This window comes from Tinamus guttatus, unplaced genomic scaffold (assembly GCF_059628265.1).
Source record: "Tinamus guttatus ecotype Peru unplaced genomic scaffold, ASM5962826v1 Tinamus_guttatus_pri_ptg000037l, whole genome shotgun sequence".
Lineage (NCBI taxonomy): Eukaryota > Metazoa > Chordata > Aves > Tinamiformes > Tinamidae > Tinamus > Tinamus guttatus.
Window position 1 is genome coordinate 109,597 of NW_028288571.1, and position 10,627 is coordinate 120,223.

At 49.0% G+C, this 10,627-nt stretch overlaps 1 pseudogene; it reads left to right on the plus strand.

Annotated features, from left to right (window-relative positions):
• The first annotated feature begins 2,005 nt into the window (after positions 1-2,005).
• LOC148595980 (olfactory receptor 14A16-like) lies at positions 2,006-2,950 on the plus strand (annotated as a pseudogene).
• The last annotated feature ends 7,677 nt before the right edge of the window (positions 2,951-10,627 follow it).

The following is a 10,627-nucleotide window of genomic DNA, read 5'->3' on the forward strand; positions in this document are numbered from 1 at the left end:
GCTCCTGGGACGGAGGCAGCTCGTGGCAGCCTGTCAGCACTGCCCAGAGACAGCCGAGTGCAGGAGCAGCTCCTGTGCCAAGAGCAGCAGGGCTGCGGGCACTGCCTGCTGCTGCGGACAGCAGAGGAGAGAAGTCAGCGAGAGGTGAACGGCAGTGTGGAGTGGCAGGACAGAGGAGACCTTCACAGCTCTTGACATGGTGAGTTTGTGCTTACAGGACAATGCTACAGAGCTTCTTGAAGGGAACATAAGAACCCATCACACCCCATGGCTGGCAGCATTTTTCTCTTCTTTCTCCTGGCTTTTGCAGTGCAGAGGAAGAGGAGCTGCTTCAGAGCTGGGATTCTCTAACATACCACCTAAGGGCAGGGCATCCTGCTGCCTTCCCCAACAGAAACAGCAGTGATGTGAAGCCGGGTCATCACCTTCCCAGGTGGGTGAGAGGTTCAAGACAGGGTGAGAGGTCTGCACTTCAGAGCAGGGTCCCTGCACCCAAAGGCGCTGTGTGCCTGCAGCAGCGACTGTGTCGCCTGTGAAGGTCAGCACTCAGCCTGCCCAGGGAGCTCCCCACAGGACTGAGGGGAGAAGTTCTGGGTGGGAGGATTATCCTCTACCAGGACAGGCTCCTTCTCCTGCTGGGAGGGTGCTGTGGGGGTCAGGTCTGCTCACAGGTGTAGCTGTGAGCACATCTCAGGGAACACTTTGCAAAAGAAAAGGCAAAGCAGGCATTGAGATGGTGCTTACAATTTCCTTCCACTTGGTAAGAGGAAAATGGAAACAAAATTGTCAGATTTGGGCAAGAGACTGAGACTCATTTAGAGATTCAAGGAGCAGCCAAAGAATCTGCCAGGGACATCTGAATGTCCCCTCAGCCATCCCTTAGTTCATAGACAGCACCAGCTTCTCCTGGGCTGCTGCATCAGGGTCTATCTAAGCTGCTCCTTAGCACCTGCAAACATGGGGGTGCCCCCGGACAGTCCCCTGCTCCTGGGAGGTTTCTGCAGGGAGAACTGGGCTCACTTGTGAGTGTCGTTGTCCTTCATCTGAGTGAAGTGCAAGTACACGACAGTGAAGGGCAAGGCTCAGCGATGAAGCAGGACCCATGACAAGGATTTTTTTTTTTTCCTGTTGGGATGCACAAGGGTTTATGCTGAGAATGACTGAAACGCCAAAGATTTCTGCTCTATCAAAATATGTTCCCACAGTGAGTAGGCACCTTTGTGTGTGCATCATCATATATATTATTTATACGCACACTTATATATCAACAGACTCCTCCACTTATCCTTTTGCAGAGACGACTTGATTTCTAAATGTTGAAGAGCCCTTCCATAGAAGGGGTGGACATCGTCTCCTGCAGCTTGTGTGCATCAAAGCTACTCCTTTTCTCTGCAGTGCCTGGAATAAGGGTGCAGGGTGCAGGGTTAAAGGAGGCATGAGGACAAGGTCTATCTCTAGACATCTTGACATGTAGAAAGGGTAAGGTCTATCCTTGTTTCCTTTTGACTGTTGTTCCCTGTTGTTGGAGTGAGATCTGGTGTGGCAGACTCAGATAGAAATATCTCTGTTGAGGAGGGCAAGAGTGATGGGGGTAAATCCCTCACAGAGCTCTTCTCCTTCAGATACAACTGCTGTGAGGGCTGTATTCAGCTCTCATGCTGGTGAATGGAGAATATTCCCACCTGGTCTCTGGACTAAGTCCATTCCAAGCAATGCAATATGCCATTCCAAGGCATCTCCACAAATACCAGTCAAAGACTAGTGCATCTATTTCCACCTGCAGCAAAGCAGAAACAACTCCTCCAGAGCTATGGGCAGAAGTCCCTGCTGCATGTGACACACTCAGCCAGTTCAAAGTGGAGAACCAGAAAGGGAGGTGAAATAAGGGAGAGAGGAAATGTGGGGAGTTCCTTGAGAAACTGAAATGACTTGGCTCAGAAAAGCCTGCCTTGACTTTCGGCTTTCTTTCCTTCACGGACAGGACTCCTATGCCTCTAAGGAACTAATGTCCAACAGCAGCTCCTTCAGCGAGTTCCTCCTCTTGGCATTTGCAGACAAGCGGGAGCTGCAGCTCTGGCACTTCTCGCTCTTCCTGGCCATCTACCTGGCTGCCCTCCTGGCCAACGGCCTCATCATCACAGCCGTAGCCTGCGACCACCACCTCCACACCCCCATGTACTTCTTCCTCCTCAACCTCTCCCTCCTCGACCTTGGCTCCATCTCTACCACCGTCCCCAGATCCATGCACATTTCCCTTTGGAACAACAGGACTATTTCCTACTCAGGATGTGCTGCCCAGATCTTCCTGTTAGCAATCTTGTTTTCAGCAGAGTTTTCTCTCCTCACAGTCATGGCCTATGATCGCTACGTTGCCATCTGCAGACCCCTGCACTATGGAACCCTCCTGGACAGCAGAGCTTGTGTTAAAATGGCAGCAGCTGCCTGGGCCTCTGGGTTTCTCCTTTCTCTCCTGCACACTGGGAACACATTTTCCATTCCGCTCTGCCAAGGCAATGTGGTGGAGCAGTTCTTCTGTGAGATCCCCCAGATCCTCAAGCTCTCCTGCCCAGATTCCTACCTCAGAGAAGCAGGGCTTCTTGTGATTAGTGTCTGTTTAGGCTTTGGGTGTTTCATTTTCATTGTGGTGTCCTATGTGCAGATCTTCAGAGCTGTGCTGAGGATCCCCTCTGAGCAGGGCCGGCACAAAGCATTTTCCATGTGCCTCCCACACCTGGCCGTAGTCTCCCTGTTTGTCAGCACTGGCATGGTTGCCTACCTGAAGCCACCTTCCATCTCTTCCCCAGTTCTGGATCTGGTGGTGGCCGTTCTGTACTCGCTGGTGCCTCCAATACTGAACCCCCTCATCTACGGCCTAAGGAATGAGGAGCTCAAGAATGCCCTAAGGAAACTGATCCAGCAGGTCTAGTGCCAGCAACAAGATCTGTCCTAGGGGATTTGGCATTAAGGATAAGTGTTGTTCATTTATGTCTTGCTTGCTTTTTTTCTCTTATATTCCAATAAAGGAAAAATATATAGTCTGGTTCATGCCATTTCTCTGCAGGAATGTCTCATTTCAATCTGCCACAGGGACCATGTTGAAGCAGGACGCCAGGCCTCCCCCTTCACCAGCAAAGAGGGGGGAAACTCTGAGCCCCACTAAGTAACCTCCGATGTCTCCCATGCAATGAGGAGAGTTTCCCTGAGCAGTGCCTCTTCCAGCACGAGTACAGACAGGGTGAGACCATGGCACGTGTGTCCTCTAGGAGAACTCACCTTCCCTAGCCACAATCAGGGGGTAATTTTAGCTGCTCTCCCGTGGAGGTCATTGTCATGTGTCACCCGGCACTGGTCCCTTCCTTCTACGCTGCTCCAACAGTCCAAGTGGGACATGAGTGGAGGGGAGGAGAGTCTGGATGCAGCCTGTGGGGACAGAGCTCTGCTGCTCAGGGCAATCCCCACACTGCAAGGCATTTCCTTGCTGCACCCTTCAAAGGGCCCGCAGTTTTTCTGGTGACATGTCCACCAACAGCAGCAGAACTTTTTTTTTTTTTTTTTTTCTCTCTTTTCAAGGCTCTTCTGCTCATTTTCACACTGTCCTGCTGTGCTCTCTTGTGCCTATTTGCCCTAAGTGCTCTTGTAACATGGTGTTTCCTGGTGCATTTCTGTGATCTCAGGCAGGAGTAGGGCCTGGGCACCCTCATGCCAAACCTGGCCTACACAAGTACATTTTCTATAATAAAAGAGCATCTCCCCTGTGATTTGCCTCAAGTATGGCCTTTCTTCACAGACAGATCTCAAAGGAGTCTCGTGTTCTGCTTGTGAACTCCATAGGCTCTAGGAGACAAGCTCCAAGGATGTTTGATCTGTGTGATCTCCTAGGGACCGAGGGCAGCACTCGGAGTTCATCTCTCAATGGCCAGTGCCAATGGAGATGGGAAATTGTTTCTGAATCACCTGCAGCAGGTGGTCTCACAGGTGCCAGTGCTGATGGGATTTGTCCTCCATCCTTCTGGAGGAGAATCTCCAGGAGATCCCCAGGAGAGCTTAGAAGACCTCTACAGTCCAGGTGAGGGCTGTGAGTGGAGCCTCACAAAATGAGGGATGGTCCACCATGGAGTAACCAGAAGGCAGAGCTTTAAATCCAGGTGCACATGAGGAAAGGAGGACTTTCAGCCCTTGGAGAGGCAGTGGGGACCCCAGAGGGCAAGGGAAGCAGCACTGGAGGGTGAATCCTGCTGTGAAACGCCAGAGACAGGAGCTAGTGCCCACCCAAACACTTCTCCTCCCATTGCAAACACTCTGGGGTCATGTGTCACCAGTATCGGTGGTGGCAGTCCCAGCCCAACTGGGTCTGCTTCTCTCTCTGACCACCACGGACCATTGTCCCACAGCTGCTCGCTCTGCAAAGCAGCACCACCAGAACAGGGCAGGTGCAGGAACAGCTCAGCCAGCAATAGGGACACTGATCTGGGAAAAGGCTCTGTGGGGAGCAGAGATGTCCCAGGAGAGAGGCAGGGTAACATCCTGAGACAGAAAATGCAAAGGAGAGCCAGGTTTCTGTGTGCCCCAGCTCAGGACAGGAGTTCTGGAGGGTCTGCAGGACCAGGGGTCCTCTGCTGGACTGTGCTGAGCAGTGTGATGGGCTTGGAGGAGCTGCAGGCAGAAGGGAGGGGATCTGCTGGGCACAAGAGTAGGGAAGACAGAGAGTGATGGGCCCCATTGCTGGGCCTCATCCCTCTTATCAGGGAGCTGCTGCCCTTGTCCTTGGCCTGGTCATGCTATGGACATGGCAGAGCCTGGCCCTGCACCTCTCAGGTTCTGACCAGCTGGCCTGACTGCAGAGCTCTGCTTTGCACCTGCCACCACACTACAGTCATGAAAGCCTTGACAAGGAAAGCTGGGAGCTGAGGAGATCCCACAGAATCCCAGAATGCTTGAGCTTAGAAGACACCTCTGAAGATCATCTAGTCCAACCCCCCTGCACAAGCAGGCTCACATAGACCATGTTGCACAGGATCACATAAAGGTCAGTTTGGAATATCTTTGGGAAGGAGACTCCTCAACCTCTTTGGACAATCTCTGCCAACGTTCTGTCAGCTTCACACTCAAGAGGTTTTCCCTGAAATTCCGGCAGAACTTCCTGTGCTTCAGTTTGTGACTGTTGTCTCTTACCATATCACTGCCCCGCACTGAGAGTGTCTGGCCCCATTCCCTCAGCACACTCCTTTCAGGTATTTGGGCACACTGCTAAGATCCCATCTCTGCCTTCTCTTCTGTAGATCACAAAAGCACATTGCTGGCTCATGGCTCAGTCCGTAGTCCAGCAGGAAAATCCTCCCTTTCTGGGTACATGAGTAACGTGCTTTTAATTTACAAGGAAACACTAAGCGAGTCAGGGCTGTTCAGCCTGGAGAAGAGAAGATTGAGGGGGGATCTTATCAGCATGTACAAATACCTGAGGAGAGAATGTAAAGAGGATGGGGCCAAACTGTTTTAAGTGGTAGCCAGCAATAAGACAAGGAGTAATGAACACAAACTGACACACAGGGAATTTCATCTCCATATGAGGAAAAACTTCTTTACTCTGAGGGTGACAGAGCGCTGGAACAGGCTGCCCAGAGAGTCCCTTCTCTGGAGATCTTCCAAACCCACCTGGATGCAACCCAGTGCAACATGATTTAGGTGTCCCTGCTTGAGCAGGGGTGTTGGATTAGATGATCCAGAGATCATCTAGAGATCTCTTCCAACCTCAACCATTCTGTGATTCTGTGATTTTGTGAATGTGCCTGGAAGCAGACAGCAAGAACTTGGATCATTCCCGACCAACTTCACTCTGGTATTCTTAAGGTCTTTTGTAGATGAAAATGATTCCAGGACTGGAAGAGGCATGAACATTCAGGGAACACACAGCTAATGCTGTCTTTGTCACTATGGGAGGATAAGAGAGATGGATTTCTTCAGTCTGGAGAAGGGAAATCTGTGGGCTGACCTAATAACAGCCTCCCCATGCACACCAGGATAGCACCAAGAAGATGGAGCCAGACTACCCTGAGGACCCTCATGGCTGGAATGATTGTTCCGTTCTACTTTCTTCACCCCAGGTCTTCCTTTGTTTACCTTAGGGAAAATCTTCAGCTTTTCTGCAACCATGGGTCTATTTCAGACAGAAATAGGATGACGTTAGGTCATACAGGTCACCCAGAGGAGACCTGAGATCAGCACAGGCCTTTCTGTTTCAAAGAACAGCCAGTGAGTGCAGAGAGACATTGGGGAAGATGAAGAGATCCTGCAGTGAGGACAAGGTAGGAAAACAGCTTGATTATCTACAAGCTGCAGGGAAACAAGTGCAAGCATGGGAAAGTGCAGAACAAACTCATGGGGAGATGGCAGAGGGCACTCGCACCTCCAAAAGAACCAGGTCTTTGTTCTCTTAGCCATAGCTAGTGGTTCTGCCACTGAGGCCTCGAAGAAGCTTCTTCCTTATGACAGGAGGCCTCAGAGAAGAGACTTCTTCCTTATGACAAGAGGTCCTCCTTGCCTGCTTTCCCTCAGGGAAATACGATGTACTCTGTTGGTGTCCTGCCCTGGAACACTGCCCCCACCAAGAGCCCTGGGCAAAGCATGATGGAAAGGATCCACCTGCTCAGGAACTGGGCACCTGTGACTGGCCCATCTGCTTGATAACACACAAGAAGAGATGACCTGGCATCAGAGGCACCTGCACATTGCCTTTGCCTACCTGCAATCAGGACCTCCAGCTTTCTGCTCGAATCAGCCTCTAGGGAGGCTTTGCCCATAATGGTCCTCAGCGAGACCCATTAACCCTCCTAGAAACTTGGAGATTTTCTTCTGACTTTAGCTTCTTGAGAGGTTTCTTCAAGTTCCTCCCACCATTGGAGGTCTATGTGCAAAGTACCAAATACCCCCAAGGGGACATTAAGATGCAAAACCCTCAGGAGCCATTGCCTCTTGCCATAACGTTCTTCGAGCTTCAGTTCTTGTTTGGCTAATTGGAGAGTTTTTAAGACTGTGTTGAAGTTAGATTTCATTAGGCACCTGAAAAAGACAGATGGCTGCTTTTTAAGCCTTCTTTATCCCTCAGTTTTCAGAAGGAGTCATACCTACATTCTCCAGTTCTTACAGTGTCTCCCAATGATGTCCGGACATATATAAAAAAAGCAGGATTTTTGATAAGATAACCTGTATGAAGAACCTTCCTGCCCAACTCCTCAACTCTGTAATTTCTCTCATCAGCCACTGGCTGCTGCTTGGATCACTGGTTCAAACTGAACCTGTTTCTACTCCAGGCAGTACATGAATGTTACAGCTCGTGTGCACCAATTCCCCTGTGAAATAGATGCAAGCAGGCACAGAAGGATTTGTCTTGCAGTCCTCAACTGTAGGTCAAGTCTGAGTTGCCTCCAATGAAGTCCACCAAGAAGTCCACCAAAATCGTTGAGATTTGGCACATTAATAGTAAAGTTTAGAAACAATAATAGTAAAGTTCTGACACATTAATAGTAAAATTTAGAAAAAAAAATAAAAGAATCAAGAAAAGTAAAAGACATAGCAAGAGTCCTGAAAGGCAAGACAAGGTTTAAACTCCCTGAATCTGAGAGATGACTGGAGAGCTGACAGATTTTAGATAGAAAAATGAGCAAGGGAAAAAATCGGGGGTGGGGGGGAATGCATATGTCTAAGTGATTAGATGCAAATATGACTTTAGAAATGATTTATGTATTCAGGACATGTAAAATATCTGAGAGATCACAGAGATGCCATCTACACTTTAAGGGACAGAGCAGTGGAATCTCAAGGGCAGATCAATAATACTTCACACCAGATTCAGATAGTTCCTGAAGATTTCCACTCTTTCATCACTGGAAAACTTTGATAAGCCAAACATAAGCCAAACATCTGAGATGTTGAAAGTGTGCTCATATTTTCCCTAACATTGAAAACATTCCTTCACCTTTGCAGGCAGAGCTCGGGTGTCCAACCACCAGCACCCAGCAGCACTTGGAGACATTCCAGTGTCTGTGAAGGACCTGCCTGGGCCTGGCAGCTCTCACAGGGACCTGCGGGAGACCAGAGCCCCTTGGAGCTACAAAGGGAGGCTGGGAGACCATGGTACCTGCAGTGGCACTAGTTGTCCAGCGCTCTGGGACTGCATCCCACCCCGTTTACAAAATCACTTTCCTTTTCAAGAAAAAAAGATCATGCAGAAGGCTAGGGTGCTAAAATAGAACAAATGAAGAAAAGTGGAAAGTATAACAAAACATTTAATTCTTTTTCTTAATTTCTTTCTATTTTTAAGACATTTTCTAAACATTTGTGTTTTAAACAGGTCTACACCATTAACAGGATATTTCAGTGTCCCACCCAGAGCCTACTGCTCAGAAAACCACCCCTGCCCACAGCTGTCCTTGCCACCCCTCACTCTTTGCACTGAGCACGTCGCACTCTGAGGTGTTGTCCTCTCTCAACTGGTGAGCAAAGTAGGGGACCACCTTCAAGGAAATGTTCTGTTGTGGTGTGGCCAACATTAAATAAATTGACTGCACTCCTGTTAAAACAATGTTTTAAGGAAGTCTCTAGAGTATCTTCAATGCAATCATTGAAAAAAAAATACTTTCCAAAATTTCTCACAGCTTTTGCCATTGCCATTTACTCTTTCCTGCTGTCTCATGTCTATCTTAAGCATCACAGTGTAAGAAACCCTGCTGGGGAGTTTTAAAAACAGAGATCCTCCCTTGGTACCTCTGAGAGGAAGGCTGTCCTGTCACCGCAGAAATAAGACTTGAGGCTCCCCAAAACATATCGATCTGTGGCCACACTTTGTGCTGTTTCAGCCCCCATGAATTTGATCCTGTCTTGGACCACCCTGAAGCCCTAAATTCCCTCATGGACTGCCTGGAGAAGAGACGTGACAGTGCAGGAGTGCAGAAGTGTCCTCTCCAGGGCTCCCTTTGAGACATTTTTCAGCCTTTGGCATCATCTGGAGATATTCCTGAAGGATTATCAGCAGGTTTGGGAAATATCTGGGGGGAAATGAGGTGACTGCTTTCCAGGACATGAAGAGACACCTCTCTGCTCCTCCTGCCTCTGGGATGTGGCTCCAAGGGGCAACACTGGGGAGCACATGAGCAGTGCCCAGCAGAGCCTGGGCCACACAGGGCAGGGAGGGCACCACTCTGGCACCAGGGAGACCTCCTTGTGATGATGCACATCTCACTGTGACCTCAGATTGTGTCACTGGGAGCTCAGCAGGTCACTGCCATGGAGATAGAAGAGCTAGGCAGGGAGGAGAGACGTGTCCTTGCACATGCTGCAAAGCGGTGACCTCCCTTCATATCTGTGCTATCACACAACGCTCCTCTGGCCTAACCCTAATCCTAATCCACAACCCTAAAACCCTAACCCCTAACTTCTAACCCCTAACCTATTTCTAACCTAAGCGCAAACCTAAAACCCCAACTAACCATAACATCCTAACCCCAAAACCCTAAGACTAAACTCTCCGATCCCTAAACCGCCAAACGCTAACCCCAAACCTTCTTACCCTCTCACCCTCTAACACTAAACACTCTAATCCTAACCCCACCTCTAACCCGTAACCCTCTAACAGTCAACCTGAAACTCTCTAACCCTAACCCAAACCCCTAACCCTCTAACCATCACCCTAAACCCTCTAACCCTTAATCCTCTAGCCCTAAATCTTCAAACGCTAAATTCTCAAACCCTCTAACCCCTAACCCTCTAACCCTAACAAGCTCACCCCCCAACCCTCCAACCCTGACCCATAACCTTCTAACCCTAACTCTCTAACCCTAAACCCTCTAACCCTGACCCTAAACTTTCTAACACTAACCCCCAACCCTCTAACACTAAAACATCTAGCCCTAAACCGTCTACCCTAAACCTAAACCCTCTAACTCTAAACCCTCTAACTAACTATAAACTCTAAACCCTCTAAAACTAACCCCTAACTCTCTCTCTTACTCTATAACCTCTATCCCCTTTAACCCTAACCCTAAACCCTCTAACCCTGAACTCTCTAACCCTCAACTCTTTAACCTTCTAACAGTAAGCCCTAAACCCTCTAACTCTAACCCCTAACTCTCTAACCCTAAACCCTCTAACCCTGACCCTAAACCCTAAACCCGCAAACTCTAACCTGCTAACCCTAAACGCCCTAGTCCTAAACCCTCTAACCCTAAACTCTCGAACCTTTCGAACTTCTAACTCTACCCCTAAACACTCTTCCCCAAACCCTCCCAGTCTCTACAGCTAACCCTCCTTCCCTCTAACCCTAACCCTAAGATCTCTAACCCTCTCACCCTAAAATTTCTAATACTAAACCTTCTAAGTCTAACTCTGTAACCCTAACTCTAAACCCTCTGACCCTAAACACTAACCCTTCTAACCCATAACCCTAATCCTTAAGGCCTCTAACCCATACCCCTAACCCCTGTAACCCAACCCTAAACTCTCTAACCCTAATGCTAAACCTTAAGACTCTAACCCTGCCCCTAATCTCTCTAACCCTCTACCTTTAAACACCCTAAACCTCTAACACTCAACCCTCTAACATCCTTAACCCTAAACCCTCTTAACCCTCTACTAA